This window comes from Condylostylus longicornis, unplaced genomic scaffold, assembly GCF_029603195.1.
Source record: "Condylostylus longicornis isolate FDR11 unplaced genomic scaffold, ASM2960319v2 ptg000046l, whole genome shotgun sequence".
NCBI classification, from domain to species: domain Eukaryota; kingdom Metazoa; phylum Arthropoda; class Insecta; order Diptera; family Dolichopodidae; genus Condylostylus; species Condylostylus longicornis.
Genome location: NW_026578015.1, coordinates 1,753,657 through 1,776,805, shown reverse-complemented (window position 1 = coordinate 1,776,805; position 23,149 = coordinate 1,753,657). Strand labels below are relative to the sequence as shown.

General features: G+C 23.2%; 1 protein-coding gene across 3 annotated transcripts in view; it reads right to left on the bottom strand.

Moving 5' to 3' along the window:
• LOC129610660 (homeobox protein 5-like) overlaps positions 1 to 23,149 on the bottom strand; it is a 212,377-nt gene that overhangs the window by 128,154 nt on the left and 61,074 nt on the right. The window lies entirely within an intron of this gene.

Genomic DNA, 23,149 nt, shown 5'->3' with positions numbered 1-23,149 from the left:
TCTTATACTTGTGCTTCGTTGTTTAAATTTTTTTTAAAGATTCACTCTACATAATTAATTTAGCTAGAATTTCGAATATTTTCAGAATTTTCGGGAAATTATAAGCAATTACTTATTTAGTTAATAGCTTCTTATATTTTTTTGCTAAATTTGAATATTGTTTACTTAAAAATTCTATAAAATTATAAATAAAATTTTACGACTGTGTCCCTTTTAAGAAGTTCTGTGGAAACTTTAAAAGAATGTTCACTATTCCCCCTTCAATCCTAGTTAAAAGCACATTATTTTACTACAAAAAAACGAAGAAAACAATAATTTAGAATCAAAAGAAAATTCTCTAAAAGCAAAAAATTTTTATTTTACTAAAAATCTAATTTTTTTATGTTAGTATGCACTCATGTTTGAGCACATGCAAGTAATTATTAAATAATATTAACTCAAATTTGCAAATTATTTGATCTTAAAAACTGGAAACAAATTATTCATTTCTTTACACACATACGTCATAGCTTCCTTTATGATTTGTTTATTTCCAAATCGAAATTTGAAATATTTTTTGAGATTATAAAAATTTTTCAATAATAATTTTTATTTATCTTTTAAAATGTGATTGTAAAGATTTCATGTATTCAAATCCGATCATCATCAACATTTTATCAGAAAATCTCTTTTATATAAGAGAACAGAAAATATTTTTTTCTCTTTAATGCTTTTAAATTATTATCCTTTTTTTATAGTTTAATAAAATAAGCATATGTACACTTATTCTTCTTTTTGTATGCCTTTTTAATAAAATTATTCCATTAAGAAATGCAAGTAAAATAAAGTGGAAAAGTTTTAGTTCCTATCCCCATTGAATAAATTTCCAATTAAATTTTCTTTCTCTCTCTCTCTCTCTCTTAAAATTGGCTTTAATGATGTGTGCTTAAAGAAAAAGAATAATTTTTTTTGTTCATCTTAAATTTTCCTCTTTCTTAGTTTTTTTTATCCTTCTTTTCTTCCTTTGCAATTATCTTCAAATACACATATACACTCATGTTCATACATGTATGAAACCATATTCTTATATACAATATGTTTGATAGATATGTATGAATTTGTATGTGTATATTATTTACGCATATATTAATATTTTAACTTTATTATGTAAAATTTATCTCAAGTATACCATTTTAAGAATGTTTTTTTGATAAAAAAGAAAGAGTGTTTTTGTTTTTCTTTTTTTTGCCTTTATGATTTTACTTTTATTCTTTCTTTAGTCTTAAATTCTTTAATTTATTGTATGTGTTGTATTCACAATGAGTGTATGAGTAGAAATTTAGATGCCTGTTGGAATACTAAAATTTATAGTACTTTTATAATGTTAAAATTAAAGTGAGATTTTACGAAAATTATTTTCGTTTTCAGAGCAACGGAAATGTTTTGAACAATTGTTGTGTGTCAGTAACTGCAGTCACAAAACTCCTCCCAAAGCATTTAAGGCCTAAGTGAGCTACTACGTCGCATTTTCAAAATACTTGCTCTAACGTTTCTCCTTCTTCTAGGCAGAAATGACAAACCTCGTTATCTATTTTTCACATTCTCCTAAGATGAACCATCAAAAGGCAGTGTCCTGTGCAGTATACCTACCAATTTGGCTAGGTTCCGCCACTTCAATATCCAGGAATATGTAATTTTTTTTAGTAAAGCCCGGGCAATTGTCCGAATGGTTAAGATTATATATATCAAAATCTTATGTATATTTTCGAAATATTACTTTATCATAATGTTGCATAACATTGCATAGCGCTTAAACTGCCCAACAGCATCCAATGAGGATTATTTTTTAAATAGACAAAAGCCTCGCCCAAACCATCTGCACCTCTTGACAACCAGAACTGGACTGGCACATACAATACGTATGGTCGTCGTAAAAGGGAGTGTGATTTGCCAAGTTTGTACAAGTGATATTTCACCTGACAATTTCCAATGAAGGATCATCACTATAATGGCATTATAATTACAATTTCCAAAATGATAATGATACCTTATTTCATACCTAAATTTTGGACTAAATTATTAATTAAATTTTGACCATATAAATTAAACCTTAAGACACTATGCCAATACGAGTAACAAGATGAAAATTTTTCCATCAAGGCGCTTCATTTCTACACATAGGATGAAAAAACATCAAAAATATTCAACAAAACAAAAACACTTTTAAACCTTTTATAATTTTATAATAAAATTATGAATAAAGAAAAGAGAAAAAGAAATCATTAACAATATTATAACATCATCTACCATCAAACACACTCACTCACACACAAACAATAAGGATTCCAAAAACATTTAGAAAATTTTCATCCTTGACCTTGATCTTTTTTTCTTTTGTTTTCCTTTCATTTTTTTTTTAATTATAATCATTTTCATTACATAATAAAGAATGCCGATTACAGAATCCTTTCTTCCTTATGTTTTTCTTTTGTATATAATTGTTGGTGTTGATGTGAAAGGCAAGAAAAAAAAAATAATAATATTTTTGACTCAAAGCCAACCTTAAAAAAAATGTGAGAAGAGAAAATTATTTTTCCTTAAATTCTTTTTTTTTTTTATGATGATTTTTTTTCTTTCTAATTTTATTTTTGCTTTCCTTAAGAATTTTTCCTTTTTAAAACAAAAAAAATTTTAATTTTCAATGTCAATAAAAGAAAATTCTCTTATTGTCTTTAAAATACAAGTATATTTAGTGTCTTTAATTTTAGAAATTGTAAATGGTTTTCTTTTTTGTTTTTGACTCATCTTTCCTTTATTCGAAAAGCAAAATAGTTGTGGTGTAGGTTTTATAAAAGGAAGGTTCATACTCTTTTTTCAAAAATTATACACAAAGTAGAAAAATTTTAAAATACTTTAGTAACAATAAAAACATGTTCGTGTTTAAAAGAAAAGTTGGTAAAATTTTTTGACTTGAAAATAGTTTTTATAAAAATTTTGGTTTAAATAGTTTTAGAATTGAAAATCATATAATGAAAAGAGTCTGTAATCCAAGCATGTATATTCTAGAATTTTGGGTAATAGAACTGAATTTGAGTTAACGTAATCACTAGCTTTTCTGTTGAAGAGACAATTAAAATGGTACTATAATGTGAATAAACCCAGAAATATTAATAATCAGGTTGATTTTGAACTTGACTTTAAATATGTTATTCTAATAAAAATTTATTATTTTCAACTACATAATTGGAGCTACATTTTGATACAATATGCTGTCACTATGCTTGGTAATTTTTAACATATTTGTCTACTTCTAACACTTAAAACTAATTACGTATTTATTCTCTTCTCAATAAAAATACTGTTGGCACAAATAACATTTAACAAAACTATTAAAAATGAGAATAAAATTTTTACTGCGCAAGTGGACTGGTATTGCGTCACAAGGATTATTTGTGTAGACCCGCATGCAACTCAAACGATTCGTACATGGCTTAAAGTTATCTTACATTATTTAAAATTTCTGCTCTCTCTCCCTCTCTCTCTTTCTCTCAAATATTTGCTTTAGTAATTTCTTTAAAATTTTCTTGTCCAAACCTAAAATATAAAAAACAAAATATATATTTTTTTCAATTTTATTTTTAGATTTCAATTTAACGCATAATTTAATCACTTGGAAAAAGAAAAGAATAAGAAAATCAGAAAACAAAAAATCATTCTCATTTTTATATTAATATATACATACATTTATGTACATATGTATAAGAACAATTTTTTATTACGATATTCCGAAAAGAAAGATAAAGAGTACATATATGTGTTTATCTTCTTAAATAGCTTATCGTATGACTAATTTATAAACCAAAAGAAAACAAAAATATAAAAAAAGAAAAAAGGATAAAAAGTCAGGATATTCCACATTATAAAATTCTAATACAACATTGCAAAATGGTTATTTTCTACATTTTCTTTTTTAGTTCTTTCAGTACTAAAAATACTCATATTATGTATGTATAAATGTATGTACATAAATGTTCATTTTATGTATGAATATTGAATTTGAATGAACGTATGTGTGTGATGATGTATGAGTATATATTGTATTGAATTGTGTTGTGTTGTATTGTGTTGTGTAAATATAAAAATGTTTATAATGTTGTAACAATATTTTCTATTGTAATAAATGAGCAAAAGTTATTTTTTTATTCTTTTTGCTTTTATAGTAATTTTTATGTTCTTTATCGTATACTTATGTTTTGTTTTTTTTTTTCATTTTGTATATGTATATAATATTCACTATTATTATATTGAAGGAAAATGTAAATCATGTTTCAAACTTCTTATACACAAATAAACTTTCATGTCTTTATTCATTTTTAGGATTTTTTATTAAAAAGGAAAGAGAAAAAAAAAATCTTAAAACTTTTATATGCATTAGTTCGTAAATACTAAACTATAGTGTTGGTAGTTTTATAAAAATTTTTATACCCTTTAAGTAACTTAAGATATATAAGGTATGCTTAGAATTATATGGGATAGAATACTGTTATATTTAGAGTATATGAAAATTTTATTTTAAAAATAAAATACTAGTATAAAATTAATTTTAAATTTTTGCACAAAATTAGAGAGTCTAACTGTTATATTTTGTAATATAACAGTTACATATTTTGAATATTTTTTAATAACACACGTCTCACGAGCTAGTTAGTTCTATATTCAAATAATTTCAATTTTTTGTATTTTATTGTAGTTGCTACTATGTATTCAAATGAGTGTAGCCAGATTATATAAATTGAGATTGCTTCAATCGGTATATATATATGAGAAAATTTAAAGTGATACGTGGTAAGAACCAATTGTGGTAAAGAGAATTGAGAAGGGAAAGAGAAAAAGTGGGAAATGCAAATTATAATTCGAAATCTTAAAAGAGAAAGAAAGAGTTATAAGTTTATTAAACAATTAAAACAATAATTAAGTTTTAAAATAAATTCACAATCATAAACCGTTTTGGTTTTTAACTCCCTCTCCTGCTATTAGTGTAATAATTTCTCATTGTGTATAACAGTTATAACGTATGTAAACAACATAAAATACAATATCCATTTAAAATTATTTTTTATTGAATCATCCTGTTTTAAATTGAATTTATTTTGAATAGAAGAAAAAAAAAACTTTTTAAATTCAAAGAAACAAATACCCACATATTTTACAGTTATGGGTAAATAGTATAAAAATTTGGTTATTTCTTAATAAATCTGTTCTCATTCAATTCTCAATGCAATACCAGTACATTTACATATGTACTGGTTGTATATATCAATTTTAATAAAGTTATATTGAGAATAAATTATGATTTGGTTAACGATAATATGCAATCAAATTGTTTTTTTTTTGTTTTTGTTTTATTTTTAGAAGAGTAAAAGGGTACAAAATAAAAGGAAAATTTATTTTATTTAAATTAAATATAAAAGATTATGTGATCTAATTTATTGGTTTTTTTATCTATATATTACGTATAGAAGGATCTTCAGACTAATAAATATGAAATAACTAACTGTTTCGGTTCAGTTTTAGTTAATGTAATTGATTAAAATTGTAATAATTTTTGATAGTGTTAAAATTATTAAAGTTGCCATAACAGTAACTATTTGGACTTGGGATAATGATATACGTATAACAGAATTATTTGATGAAAACGAATTCAATTGCATACAATGAATTTTTAAATTAGGCATAACAGAATTTTAAAAAAATTATTAATTAAAAGATTAATATGAAAAGTATTATTCTCACAATACAACAGAGAGAACAAAAAAACAAGGAAATTTTAACAAACAAATTACCTTTGTAGATATGCAATATTTTTAGAAATGTACTTTAATTTGCACTTTATTCTGAATAAAGTAATTCGTTTCTATGGTGATTATTTGAATTTGTGGTCTGTTAAGGATGTTTATAGATTAAAAATTGGTTTGTTTGAATTAAAAATGGTAATTTTTCGAATCGAATATTCAATTAACACTCAGTATGAATTTCTGAAACCACATGTTTCATTTTCATTCAATTTTCATCCACGAATTTCATTTTCATTTAACAAATTTTAAATTTATTTCTAAAAATTCTTGATATAAAATCACAATATATGATTTTCTTTTCTAGAATAACCCACATTGAACTCACATAATCCTTAAAGGATTTTTTGTTTTTCTTTATATAAATTTATCTTTTTAATATAATGGACGAATTAAGTGCACAATATGAAACAGAAACAAAATCAAATAAAAAGAAAAAAAAAACGAAATAAAACGACAAACAAGACGACAATTTGAAATGAAAGGGAGGTGATAACTTTGTTACCAAATAATAATGAAACAAAAACAAGAAAAAAAACAAAGAGTAGCACAGGAGAAAATCAACAAACTTAGGAAACTTATTAGTAAAAAAAATTTTTTGTTGTTTTTGTTTTCTTCAGTAACTTTTTAAAAGTAGAACATAAATAAAATTGTAAACGTCATTTCCATAATTGTTTCATTATTTTTTTTTTTGACTTTATTGCCACAAACATTTTAGTTCTCAAAAGAGGGAGTGGGAGTTTAAGAAAAGTTACACACTATATAAAGAATATGAAGGGTGTGCGGGAAACATTATTTTAGCTAATGAAAGAAAAGAGCTTTTAATTTGTTATTGACGTCAAAGATGATTAGAAGATTACGGTTTTTTAACACTGTATAGTATTGTGTTATACATATAAAAAATTTTTTTTGTGACATTACGTATAAGAAATTATTTAATGAAATTTGGCAATAATTTTTAATGTTATTAAGCACGAAATTTATAGATTAAAACAAAATGAACAATTTAATAAATAACTGTCTTTGATTTTAAATTCTTTTGTTAAATTCTGTTGTTATACTGGCACGTAGCAGCATATGGAGACTAAAGAGTACTTTTAAATTGGATTGAAAGCGTGCTCAATTTTTATATTACCGTTGATTCAGAATTAATATAAAAAGTATACTAATTCCCTACTAATAAGTTGTACTCTCACTCAAAGATTTATTTTTACTCTCTTTTGTATAACCATTATAATACAATATAAATTATAACATACAAAATTTGAAATATGACACAAGTTACAACATAATATTATTAATATTACATACATAGGATAATTGAGGGAATTTGAGAGTAAATTTAACAAAAAAAAATAATCAAAATTTGCTCCGATATACAAAAGAGCAATAAAATTTATAAATTTTCTACTCACATTATAAATTAATATAACAATAAAATGTGTTCTTAATATTATGACAATTGTCGCCTATTTATTAGTACAAAATTTTTTGTTACATAGAATAAGAGAATGATTTCAGATTTATATGTTATATTTGAATATTTTGAGTATAACATATTTTTAATGAGAAAAATTTTATACGATAATGCATCTTAGTGTATTATGGGGTTTTCTTTGAAATTATAATTGTAATATACTTTTGACAGAATAATAAAACATATACCATATATTTGTACCTACAAATTTTACAAAGAAAATATATTATTCTCATATATCTACTAATAAACTTTTATTTTTAATATTAAAATTTCAACCATTATAGTACTCATTGTATATTCAGACTTTACATTTTCATTTACATATTGGTATACTTCATATGTTATATTAGCCCCTTATTACTATTTACTATATGCTCTTTTATATTACCACTTTGTTACTACTAACTATATACTCTCTCCTTTTTTTATTAACTTAGATTATAATAAGATTTCTCCCTCATTTTCTAGAAATTATTTCAAAATTTGATGTTACTGCATAAAATTTTTTTTCTTTATTTAACAAGAAGTTCTTCTCTTTAAAAATTTTTTATTATAAAAATTCTATTTAAAAATTTTTATACTTGATTACATTTTAATAATTCATATACAGACATACCATATTTCTAACTAGTTTCTAAACTAAAATTTTCTTTTAATGCACTTTCAACTATAATGCAATATTCTATGTTTAATTATGTATATATACACATACAGGTTGCTTTATATATATATTAAAGTGCTTATTAAAAATTTTGAATATTAAATAATATTTCTAATGAAATACAGTAATTTATCCGGGTATATACAAGAAATTCTTATAAAATATGAAATAAAAATAAGCATATAAAAATGTATAAAAAAAAACTTATTTATTTTTTCAAAAGACTGTTAAAAAACTTAAGCTAATTTTTCGCTGAGTGCTTTTATTTTTCTTTACTTTTCATAATTCATTTCAAGAATCAACAAAAATTTCATGTTTACACTTTATTTTTTAGAATTTCTAAACGCTCACTACTATAACTTTTGAAAACAAAAAAAATTTTCCCTTATTCATTTTGTTGAAATTTTTTAATAAGTTTTTTTTTATTAAGTTTTTAATTATACACTAAAGAATAATATGATTATATAATCTAAGAAAATCATATACACGTATAACAGTTTTTGTTTTCTACAATTTTAGTAACTATAAATGCCATGTCAAAAAAGAAAAACTTTTAATTTTATATTTAAACAGTAGGTTTTTGTTTTTTTTACCAACAACTAAAACAAATAAACTAACCGAAATAAAGAGAAAGCCGAAGAAAAAATTAAAATTTCATTATTTTGTAAAAACAAAAAAAAAAGGAATGTGCGTGCCAACAAACTTTTCATCTTCGATAAGAACTTGAATTTCAACGATAATGACTGTGTCCGAAGCGCGAGTATCAGATAGGAAAAACTTATTATTTTGTTATAATATGCGGGGGCGATATTATACAAAATAAATCAAAAAAGGAACAGTTGTTTTTTTATTTTCTCTTTCTTATATTCATTTTCTTTTGTTATATTATTAGAAATTATGGTAAAAAAAAAATGTACAAATATCATTACATTGAAAAAAAAATAATAAGAGAAATGGGTGCGTCGAGACGAGGTCATTTTATTATTTTTAATATTTTTCGCTTAATTTTTAACATTACAGGTCATTTTGCTTATATATATATATAAAATATTTTTTGCGATACCCAAACCTTAATAATATATTTATAAAAAATAAAATAATGAAGAAATATTTGTTCTGAATTTAATATAATGGTTAGATTTAACTGACTTTTAGACAGTTTTCAAAAAATATTTGGCGATTTAATTATTATTAAACTCTATACTTTTAATGATTATATAATGGTATGATTGAAAATTCAACTATAATGAAACAAATTGTAAAATAATATTAAATTGTTACATTAAAAAAATAAAATAAAATTGAGAGCAATTTAATTACTCACACCACAACTCATATATTAATGAAATTTAATGGCATGAACACGGTCCTGCTTAGTATTATAGCATTGAATAACGACATACACGTATATAATTAATCAATGATTTTAGTTATTTATTGCCAGGGCAAGTATAATGATTAATTAGTAATGAGATTTTAACAGTTATGTTAAAATTTTTGAGAAATTTGAGAAGTTTACAATTTACACTAAATCATTTTTTATTTATATAAAACATTTGAATATTGTGAGAAAAAATTTTAATTTACAAGAGAGAAATAAAATATTTAATATTTAATTTATATAATTATTTTTCGGCATATTATTTTTAAAATATTGTAGTTTAAAAAAACCAAATGTACAAGCAATATAAAATTTAGCTTTAATAAATGATCTTCATATCAAAAAATTGAAATACAAATAAATGAGCAAGCATGACTTCTTCATTGCCATTACACGATAACAATCTTCTTCAAATTATATTATGAGCGATATTTACTATTATGTAACTGTCATAGCTAATTTCATAGGATAAAATGACACTATAATGACACTTGTGTACATTTTTTATAAGTCGTTCTAATTTATTCTTACAGAATTAAAAACAGTTAAATTGTAAAATCAAAAAAATCGCCACATGCAAAAAATAATTATTAATTTCACACGATAAAATTTTTTTTAAATTAATTTTTTATTTTTGTTCTTTTTTTTCTCTCTTTCTGACTGTGTATAATAAAATCCAACGACGGAAATTAAGTTCGTGCCATTTTTTTGACATTTTTATGCTAGTGACAAGTTAAAAAGAAACTGAAAAAAAAAATGTACCCGTTCCATATGGTATTTAGTGTTACTGATGAATATTGTGTATTTTATATTTGTATAGCTTATAAAAATAAAAAAAAAAATAAACAAAATATTTAACGCTATCAAAAATTCTGTTTCAAATTTCATTTGAATATAGTGTGACTAGTATGGTACATTTGAATATATTTGAATATATATGTAGCTAAGTAGAACAATTAAAACGAGCACATAATATGAAATTGGACAATGTTAATTTATTAGAAGTCGACACCCCAGATCTAAAGAGTAGTCTAAAAAATTTTATCGATTACAATTTCTGAATTGGTTCGTAAACAAATCTCGAATAATTGATTTAACTTTTCTCATACAAAGCTTTCTAATATCAAGAACAAAATCGTTATTGCTGTATTGAAATCAAGTTCTTTTAAGACATAAATTACAAAAATAATAAATAATATTACAAAATGTAAGATTTTCTGCAAAAATAATGTAAAAATTAAAAAATCAATCATATTGCAAACAAAATTGCATTTTTTCGGGATCTAAATGGTATCCAACGATTACCACACAAAAATCCTCGTATCCGACATATTGAAAATTAATGAAATTGTATGTACATTAGTTGCTGCACCCTATACAACAATAACAATAAATTCCCTATTCTATTCACCATTTTAAGTAAAATACAAAGCATTCACAAAACTTTTCTAATTTAATTCAATTATAATACTAATGTCCGCGTTCAAAAACAATTTGAAAAATAAGTGTACCATGTGTACTTAAATTAAAAATTTTTCACAGTGCCATAATCAAATCCAATGTAATCCATTTATTTAAATTACACATATATATTTTACTCATTATAAAAGTGGATTCATACATTATTATTGTGGAAAAACCTAACTAACCATAAAACTAAGGTATTAATAGAAAATTTCATTCATTTAATTCACGTCTTTTGTGCCTAAAAATATGCATGTATAAAATTATACACTACCGGCTACAATATACATACATAAGTGCGTCATGTGATTAAAATAAAAAAAAGAATGAAAATTCTTTTTTAATTTCATTCTAAAATTAAATGTAGATATAAGCATTTTTATTTGTGTGTAGATACTTTAATTGTCACAGAATTTTCACAGTGTTATGGGAGCTTGTAAATTATTTAAAATGACGCGCGAGTATCAAAATTGTAACATTTGATTAAAGTTCGATTTCCGTATTATTTATAAAAATACATACATCGTAGCTTGCATATTTACAGAGTAAAATCGATTTTTTTTATTGTTTTTTTTTTTCTACTTTTGGTTTGAAAAATTTTGGTTGATTTGTTACACAGTATTGAAAGGATTATTGACTTTATTTTCTGATGTATTTTCTGTTTTTTTTTTCTTGTTTTATATAGTTTTAGGCAGTCTTAAATAAATGAAAAATGAATGAAAAGTAAAAAATTTTGTTTCATTTTTTTTCCTTTTTTTTGTTAACAATTACATAAGAGGTTCAAATTTAGAATGACACTGAATGTAAATGAAATTTTGTTCAAAATTGTGTATTCTTAAGGCGATTCTTGGCAACAATGCCAAATTAAAAATTAAAATTTCCAGAAATGATGGCAAGAAATAAGAAAAAATCGATTGAACTTTTGTTGAATATTTGATGGTATGTTAAAAACAAACTGTTTTTGTATTAAAAATTACAGAAAATGTAAAAATAATGAATTTTCTATTGAATTCTCTTGGAATGTCAGCATTCCGAATGAATTTCATTGTATCCAGGTACCCATCAAAATTTTATCATAAACATATGCGCCCACTGTGCTTTTATTACTAGAATTAATAATATTACAGCTTGCATAAGGGCAGCAATGTTGTACTAAGTTTAAATCATGTTCCAGTCCAAAAAAATTGTATTAAATTTTGCCTCAATTCAATTTTTATGTTGGTAAGGAAGCTTTTTCTTAAAAATTATTGCATATTAAAATTATTGAACTTTGTTTTCCCATTATTTAGGTATGCCTAAAAAAAGTTATAATTAGTATGAATTTTTATATATATAAATTGTTTAAATTATAAGTGTAATTTTACAAACCCACAGGCATCAGTTTTTCTATATTATTTTAGTTTCAAACAAGAATTTTAATAAACAATTTCCAATTCAAACATACATTATGTAAAGGTCTTATTCTAAAGAATTATTATGGTTGAAAAATTAATTCGAAATTTCTTTTTTTAAATCATTTAGGAGGAAATAATCGGACTGGACTACCAAATTAAGAACTCTGTAATGATGTTAAATTAATTATAAAAAATCAAATAGCAAATGCATTTTCTAAACTTGTTTTCTTTTTTTTGGAAAAAATCGTGTACATTAAAAATTCAATAAACTCCTTTTAAAATCTTACTATTCAAATAATTTAATCATTCTATAATGATTATAAATTCGATTTAATCATTTAATTTCTTGCTATTTTAATTATTTTTTCAATCACATAATCATTTCGTTGCACTCATTGGTGTATAGGGTACATAAAATCATTTAAGATTAAATTGTAATTTGAACTCGTTTAAATTTGGGATTATCCATAAAAACAAAAAACCTAAAGGCATAACATAATAACACAATTTTCATAATATTCATTATATACCACAGTTCTACGTGAATTAAGTCTAAGCAACACTTATTCTAAATTCATGTACGGTATAAATGTATATAGACAAATCAGAACATAAAAAACAGATAAGAAAACAAAAAAAAGCAGAAACCGGTACATCAAACAAAAGAGATTTACAAATGTTCTTCTTTTATTTTCTCTTTTTTCCTATTGTGTCATCCTATGCTCTTTAATAGTCTACTTTTTTCGTCAGGTCGTTTATTTTTACTGACGGCATTCATTAAGGGAAGTATCAATGAAAATTAATGCTCACAAGTCTTCAACACCGACCAAATTTACATGATCATATCTTTAAGAGAAATCGTAGTAAGAACAATTGACAAACTAGACTAATTTCGGGAAAATCAGGTTCCAAAAAGTCCTTTTCTACAAAAAAAAAAAATATATTTTAATATTAGACTAGAAAGTTATTTATAAGCTCTGTTAAAATTTATAATATGAGTGTTGTAAATAGTCAATCTTGTAACATGTAACAACCACTTCCTTTAAGATTTAACAATGTCGTTGGTTATGTACTGGTATGCAGGTACTCGTATATCCCTCTGTCCTCTAACCATTTTGCCCCGATAGACTTCTATCTTGATAAAATATCCTACTACACTTAATTTTTTATCTTATGTATTATTTACTTAGCTTTTAGCATTGGTTTAGTTTTTTAAGTAGCTTAGATATAAAATGACAAGAAAATTAATTAATTCTCCCATATATATAAACTGTTTTTAATATCCTACACATTCTAACATATACATATTTTATAGGACAGTTCTGTATTACCCTAAAATTATATAATACATTGTACTTAATTGTGTGTATTTATAAATGTTCCGGTGTTCTAGTAACCAATATACAACATTGTATTTATACATTTAATTTGTATTTATATCCTATGGTTTAATGTGTACTCAATTGAATAATGTATATTCGTATATGTATGTTCTAGAGACATACATATTATGTAACTATTTCCTTAAATGTATGTATAAATAAATACTCCTTATAAATTGTATTAAACATATAGAATACAAGATATTTAAATATAGAGAAATGGTATAAAATGTAGTACATGAATATTATTTTAAATTCAATTTGTGAAATCATTTCAAATTCCAATTGAGAGTACATGATTTTATATATAAATAGGGTTTGTTATATTGGTAACATTGCAATGCATTTTATATTTTTCACTATTGGAATTTTAAAATTAAGTTGTTAAACCATAAGTAAAGTTGGAAAATGTTAAAAAATATTTTTTTTTAAACTAAATTGAAAATAAATTTATTTTAAAACGTACAGGAATTTTTAATAAAATTTATATTTGAAAAATAACAAACTATGTATGTATTTGTGGTTATGTTGCATGATAAAAAATTTTGTATGCTATTTAGATTTCGAATTTATATTATAAACTATTCGATTTTCAATTGAATGAAGAGCTTCAACGTTCAGATATACTCAAAATTATTGATTTATATGAAGATACACTCAATGGCACTGCAGTTTCTATAACAGCAACAACGCTGCATCATAATATTTTAAAGCTGCAAAGACATAGAATATTTATTACACACTATTCTATTGAAAACTATTTTACTCACGAGCATTCAAAAAATTATTATGAGATGAGACCGTTTTCACAAATTTAAAATGGCTAATAATTTTTACATATCAAAGCGCAATATTTATATAAACCAAATTTTAGTTACTATTTACATATACAACATAATCTACGACAAAATATGAGATATAACCTGACTCTAATGAAAGTCTTAGGTAAATACGGTTTGACATCAGAACTTGTATGACGACAAATAATGGAAATTACCCTATTCTTATCAGATTTTTTAAAATTAAAATGGCGACAATTTTAAGTGGATTTTAGATTTTGTCGTATTACATATACGACAAACCGTACCTGATACAAGTTCAAAACTTTAAAGTCACCAAAAATCACAGTTATATTTCCAATCAACTGAAAGCCTATGAATACCCGTTATTGTATATAAAATTACAATTACTGTTGATAAATGTGGCTATGTATGTGTTTTGCAATTTAATTATTTATTTTCGACCATTATTGATAATTAGTATACAGATCATTAATTTACCGACAAGTTCACTTAAAAATTTGTTATATAAAAATAAATTCGAAATAAAATAAATTATAAAGACATTAAAGTACAAAAATAAATTACGAAAATAAATTTTTCGATGTACGACATTGCGAAAATTCAAATTTTTTTTTCCATTTATATGCAAGTTTATAACGTATGGCAAGAGTATTTATTACATACCATTTTTAAGAAATTAATGATAAATTTGTAGTGTATAAGCAAAATAACGAGTGTTTTTCCACTTTTTTTTTTTGTTTTGTGTAAATTATTTTATTACATAATTTATGATGTAATTTTAAATTTTTTTATCTTTTAAGGAAAATTGGGTCATACCCAAAAAAAAAAAAATTATGTACATTGCAAAATGTTACAATAATTTTTGTAAAATATTATTAAAAATAAATTTGGTTGACATTATTAAACTAAAATTTTGTAACATTCTTTTGGTTATAAAATATTAATAAATTATTTATGAAATCATGATATTACAAATTCAAAATAGATAATGGAAAATGGAATAAAGGTATGTGCAATAATAATTACAATTCTTTATAAACAAATTTTTAATTGCTTCGTCCAACGACGTTTTAAGCTTTACTCTACTGCATGTAATTTCAATTCAATTCCTACATTATTGAAAATAAATATTATTGTTGTATGAAAAGTAAAGAGAACTACAACAATTATAATCCAACATTATTTTATAATCTATTCGAATGTACAAAATTTGTTGAATAAAAATTTTTATAAAAATTATAAAAAGTATTTCCATTTCATTTCGATAAGAGAGAAATGAACACAAATACGGAACAAGACTCAGGAGAGAGGACATAACAGAACTGATTAATATAGTACGAAAAGAATTAAATACTGTCTGTTTCGTTGCCATAATAGTAACTCGTGATTCGCGAATGTTATTTCAGAAAAATATCTGGGCATAATTATTATAATTATACTCTGTTTTATGCATAAAATATTTTATTATACCAGATTATCCAATGTTGTGCGTCAAATTAAATACTGATAATTTTTTTTTTAAAATTAAAAACATTGACAGAATTATATGGAGGACATTTTGGTTTTATAACATATCTTTACCCATTCATATACATAAATAATAATTAAAATTTAATTTATAATATCATATTGTTCTATTATAGAATTAAAACAATTATATGTACGTACAACACCACTATATTGAATTTCATGTTAGAAATTTTATAATTTGAATTTTTAATTTGTATATATGTATATACATATTATATTCAGATTTCCGGTGTATGTAGTATTAAAATTGCCTTTGCCTTGACACAAAAAAATTATTTGTAAAAATATTTTTAATTATTGTATTATTATTGTTTATTTAATATACTACATATATGCTATGAACCAATAATATCAAATTTAATTAAATTCAACAATAATTTTAACCTAGGAAAAAATGTTATTTTTATGCAATTTTAGTACAGATTTAGAAAGCGCGTACACATTGCGTAAATTCTGTGTACTAACTAATGTATAATAGAGTATTAAAATGAATCAGAAATAATAAAATTTAAGAAAATATTATTAATAAAAATAGGAAATGACCATTACGTATACACGTGCATACGAAAATTTCTCATAAAAATAAATTTATAAATATTATTTAAATAAAATTTCTCTTAAATAATATAACGAACAATAATGCAAATTACACATGCCTACATACAATATCAAATATCTAAATTGGAAAATTTAAAAATAGAACAAGATGATTTTATGTTCATAATATATAAATATATTGTATAACCTAAAAGTTATAATATTCTATAATATTGTATAACAAATATTCATCTGAATGGAAAATTATTATATTCTATGCCATTATATTGGGCAACATACACAAGATTGTTTATTCTCAAATAATATTTAGTTTTCACAAAATTATTGCAAAACTATTATAATTTGAAAATAATTTTAGGTATAATGTTATTCTAATGCGTATAATAAATTATAAATTCCCATTAAAATATTTAAATTTTAAATATTATTGTTACACTGCAATTATATGTATACTATATATAAAATAATTTTACCTTTATTTAACTATGATATTTAATTTTAAATTCTCTTATACAAAAATTTTTGTTTAAGCAAAATATATATTAGGAAGCTAGACCTATTTATTAGAATATAATATTTATCATTAATAAACGGATTTGTTTTTATTAAATTCTCATAATATCTGACTTAAGTGTAAATTTGATTAAAATTAATAATATTCTTGTTGAAATTATGGTATAAGTTAATTTAAATATTATACCAGCAGTATTTGTTCGAAAAAGAAACAATTTTAACTAAAGTTATAAACAGGTACAATATAAAATTTTTATCGCATAAAATTTTTGAATTTATAAAATGTTCTCTTATAATAAAAGTATAACACTATGAAATTTCCCCCTACTGTATAATATGTTTTGTATTATAATTACAGTGAAATATTGATATTATATGATATCAGCGTTTATTTAGAAGAATTCTTTAATTAACACTGATGCCTGCCATGAGAAATACTGACAATAAAATGTTATATGTACTCATATGGGCTCTTATATATCCTGCATATTATAAATTGTATAACACAATATTTTTGTAATTTCATATTTAAAATAAGAGTCAAAAGCATCCTTCTATATAATACAATTTCAAAAATCCAATAGACAAATCATGAAATAAAACTACGCTATATTTTATCGTATTACCTTAAAAATTTACCAGCATTACTTTAAATATAATTTTATGAAAAATAATATAAAATACACATGCACACTCATATAAACAATTAATTATTCTATATATTTAATATTTATTTTTAATATTACAAAAGAGTTTATAATATTAATTATATTGTTGTAATCTAAATTTAAATAACCTGTAAACCTTTTTAAAACCTATTATATACTCTTATATTATATTTTTTTTTTCGGTTTTGTTATTTTTAACCATTGTTTACATAAGATAAATAATTATAAAATGCAAAATTTTCCGTACACTTGATTTTCTACTGTTTGTTTTCTTTTATATTTATTATTATATACCGGTAAATATATGCAAATTGTTATACACTTTTATATATAAAAGTGTATAATACTATATTATATAATTTTTATATAAAGTCATCTACTTTTAAGTCCTTTTTTAATCCACATCCACTCATAATAACAAAAAACTGTGAAAAAAACAATAATATAAACAAAAAGCCAGGGATAATAATAATTAGCCTAAAAAGAATAAAGGAAGTAGAAAAAAAATATTGGGTACAAATAACTTTTTTTTTGTAATATAAAGGACAACGGAACATACAACATCCATTCTCCTTTTTCGTATTGTTTTTTTTTTGTTCATTGTTATTTTTTCTTAACAATAAAAAGAAAAATAATTTTTTGACAAGTTATTTAGGTTGTACATGACAAAATAATTTTCATTCTTTTCTCTCTTTTCTTTATTTATAAAAATTCTTATTTAGTTTCTCTGTTTTTTTTTTTAATCTTAAAAACATGCTTATATATCCTGGTTTGAAAAAAATAATATAGAAAAGGATAAAACGATTATTTATTGACAATTATGGGACACAAATAGTTTTGTTGTAAAAATATTAATTAATTGAGGTTAAATTAATAAATTGTTCTTATTTTTACAGAAATATAACGTTACCCAAAATACAGAGTAGACTATAGAGGAGTAAATGAAAGTTATATTTACGCGAATTTATTCCAGCACCCGGTAACACATTCTTGAATGACAAATAAAAGTCAAATCTTTAATATGTACTAAATTTATAAAGCGTTCCATTTACAAACTACCCTAGATCAGTTCGAACCAATTGTCAGTTACCCTAGATCAGTTCGAAGTGTTATATTCCCCTACATAATGAATAAAGAATAAAAAATTTAGTTTTTTAATTTTGGTAAAATCTTACACTGGTAACGTACGAAAAGCCCATATTCCTATTGATTAATATCACAAATGGAAATTCAAATTCGTTATATTTCGCACAATATTTACGAATTAGGGGGATATGAATTCGAAAATGAGTAAAAAGAGCAATGTCATTGTACTGAATAAAAAGAAAAAACCTCATTAGTGTTCGCGAAGGATGAGAAGGAAATAAGTAAATATCCTGTTTGAAAGGAACAACCATCAGGGTGATAACTTAAGATGAAAAACAAAGCAGAACCAAAATAAAGAAGAAAAAAGAATTCCAATGTAAACAAGAGCAAAGAAAATTTGTTGCAAAAAGAAAACTTTTTTTTTCTTGTTGTTTTCTTTTTTGTTTTCTGATTAAATTCATAGTATTTTTGATAATTTCTTTTCTTTATTTTCATATTTTTTTTGTTACTTTGTATCTCATATTTTATTTATTCAAATTATTTATACGTACATAATGTGAATATGTATTTCATGAATTTATAAAATATGAAACAATATAATAAGGATATTCATACATCCTTTTTGAAATATATATATATATATATACGAAAATGTTATTTGAATAAATTCCGAAGAAAAAAAGTGTGTATAATAACAAGTAATAAAGTGGTGTAGTCTTGAAATATTGAAAAAAATTGAATTATTTTCAAATAAAAATAAATGAATAGTAATCAAGAGATGCAATGCATGTGTGTTGTAAGTACTACAAAATTTGAAATTTTTTTAGTTTAAATTCTTTTGATTCGGTTGGAGAAAAATTAAAAATACTCCCGACCCAAATAGCACTCAACGAAAGCTTAAAGTTAGAGGAAATTCGTAAAATATAGTTTGAACCTTTCAAAATAGTTTAAAGGGGCTTAATACAAATATGGTAACATCTAATATTATTAAATTTTTTTACAATTGCGGAGTATACCCTGATTAATTGAATTAAAACTAAAGATACTTGAATTGATCCACATATAAGTACAAAAGTTTTAAAATTACCTAGATTAACCGTACTGATATACTGAAACAATAATCTTCTTCCACATAGTAATGGATTGTAGTCCAATAAATAATTCCGACATCCAAGAAATCATTTTCTTCTTCATTGTTAAGGTAGATAAGAACTGAAAATGTTTTGATTCACATATTTCCACCTCCATAATAACTTTCATATTCGAATGCGGTGATTATGATTTCATATTTTCAATTCTAAAAATATACATACACATTGAATTTCCATTTGTTTAAATAATTTTTATTACAAATATTTCGATCTTTGTATCAAAGATTGAATTTCAATTCAGTTTTGTTCGTTTCTTTATTTTTCAAGATAAAATTTTAGGGCTTTTCTCATTGTATTATGAACCAGATATTTTCATCAAATATTCGGAAAGAAATATAATTAAAAATAAACCCAATTTTCTATTATTTTTGTTATTCGTTATCTTATTATTATAATTTTTATGTGTTTCAAAAGGAATTGTAAATTGAATGTGATGGCGTACATACAATAAAAAAAAATAAGTAAAAAATTTATTTATTTGTTCTTTCTTCGAAAATTTCATTAAAAAAATTATTTTGAAAAATAATGCAAATCACCTTATATTTTATTTTGTTACTTCATTTATTTCTTTAAAATTGTAGAAATTTTATTTTTTCCACAAAATGAATGAATTAAGACGAATTTTCATTTTGAATTGATAAAAGATGACATTGCATTTTTGTAAATTCTACTTTACTTGATCAATAAGAAATAATATAATCCTTAAAGAATTACAATGGACAATATCATAATGCTATTTATTTCGTGATCCCATACTTAAAATGTACTACAAAGTGATTATATTATTCAAGAATATGCAATAATCTTTAGGTATAGAAGGTATCTGAAGAGTGTAAAATCGCACAGAATTTAATTTGAATTTCATTTATGCTACAGAGTGAATAAAAATTTACTGTTAAAGTTGATTGAAAATATTGAATCAGATACTAGTGAGATGCTAGCCAATTAAACAGTTTACAAAATAGGCTTTTTGTGGAAAATTTTCCAGGTACCGTAAAATATATTGAATTATCGAAGATTGTTTGTAGAAAGATCAGCGCTAAAATAAATAGTAATGATGATACGCATAAAAATCGCCTAAAATATTCAGAAAAATTAGGTACATACCTCCCTACATTTCCAAGAAAAATTGTGGTTTTAGTTTAAAAAAAAAATCTGTGGTAAGTACCTTGGGTTTCTTTAAAAAGGAAATATTCTTTTTAGTTCGACGCATCTTCCAAAAAAAAGGAGTATGTGTTGTAGGAGTATAAAAGTGAGGCTTAAGAAAAATTTTATCGATTCTTGAATTTTTAAATTGATGTTTTAACTTGCAATTGATACTTACATATATACATACGATTTTATTTCCAAATTCACTGAAAGTCGAGTAATCAAACATCCTGTTAAAAGCATTTTGAATTTACCGTTTGAATTTACTGTTGCCTTTACTTTGCAAATGGACTCTAGAAAATTACCATTAATAATGTGAGAACGCTGCCGACAATCATTTGCCATTTACAAAATTATAAATTGTGCTTTGTACAATTCCATTTTCTCAGGTCAAAAAGTCTTCAAGTGCCTTTTTTAATACTTTAATATTAATTTACTTTGGAAATAACATTTCAAATTATCCTTTAAAAAATATTTAAAAAATAAAACGCCGTTTCACAACACCAATTAATATAAAAAAAAGCTTCGACAGCAATATCATTGGTATTTCTAAATTCCGATTCACAAAAAATTAAATTCACAATTATGTATTTTATTGTGACCTAAATTTTGTTAATATTAATATCATGTATCATATTTGCATACTAATTGGAAAATGTTTTTGAAGTAGGTATATACTTTAACTTGGTCATGGCTTTTTTAATTTTGGTTATTAAAATATTATAAGAAATAAAATTATGAAAATACTTATATTATTTTAATCCTCTATTTGGTTTAATTTAAATATTTAAAAGATAAATATCAAAGTAAAATTTTGAATTTAGATTTTAAAATAAAATTTTGTCATTTTATGTAAATATAGGAGAAAATTACCTTAAGTGCCATAATTAAGTAACTTTAAAAAGCCATAATATCTGTTATTTTTTTAATTCTTTTACAGAGTTTGTTAATTTCATTCTTTTAAGTTTTGATATAACTAAAATATCTGTCAGCCATAGCCTTAGTGAAACTAAAAGGATAAAAATAGGAGTGGAAACAGGACTGGAAATAGAGTCGATAAATAGTTGAAATCAGAATCGAAACTGAAATCACAATCGGGTTCGATGTCACTTTAGACAAATTTCATGCTTTCTGAGAGAAATTAATATTTTAAAAAACATTAAAAAAAATGTATAATCTGCTGATCTCAGTTATTACTGTTCTGCCCTCTACAATTAAATATGTATTTAGCAACTATGTATGTATGTATACAAATATAATATTTTCCTTTATGTCTCAATTAGTTTCCTTCAAACTTTACAGTTTTAGTAATTTTTTTATTGTCAAGTTACATTTATTTTTCCATCCTTTTTCAAACTTTAAAGTGTAGACAAAAAAAAATGCCATTAAAATTAAACTTAAGAGGAGAACAAATAAGAACCAAGTAAGTATAAACATTGTGGCAATTTCTATCCCGCAAAACAAATAAAAAAAAATTTTTATTTTGGATTATTTTTACATCTATGCTATGTTGACACTATAAATTCCCTGACTAAATAGTTTGTTATCCTAAAAACATGAATTTTTAAAATTAAAAATAGAAGCAAATTGTAAGAGACACTTCTGAATAGAAGAAAAATAAACTCATTTTTGAAAGAACTGACAAGAGATTATGTGAGAAATTATTAATAGAGCGAGAATAAACCAAATAAAAAAAGCAAATATTTTTTTTTTTTTTAATAAAAACCAACTTATTTTTCATGCGTGTTTGAGTGTACGTGTGTTCTCTTCTCATCTGGTTTTTTCAACAATCAAACTATATTCGAAGTTGAAGAATTTTTCTTTCCCACTTTAATAATAACTATAATTGTTTATTCACTTTTTGCTTATTCCGCAATCATTCTAGTTTAAAACTCGGTTAATGAAAAGATAAGAAAAACATAAAAAATACCGCACAACATGTTTAACAATGATTCTTTTTTAATTACAAAATAAAAATGCAATATTTGTTTTTTTTTTATCTTATATAATGTGCATTTGAAATGCAGATTAGAGTGACAATAAATGCACATAATTATAGTAGTTAAGTTTTTGATCGGTTTTATTATGCTAACACAAT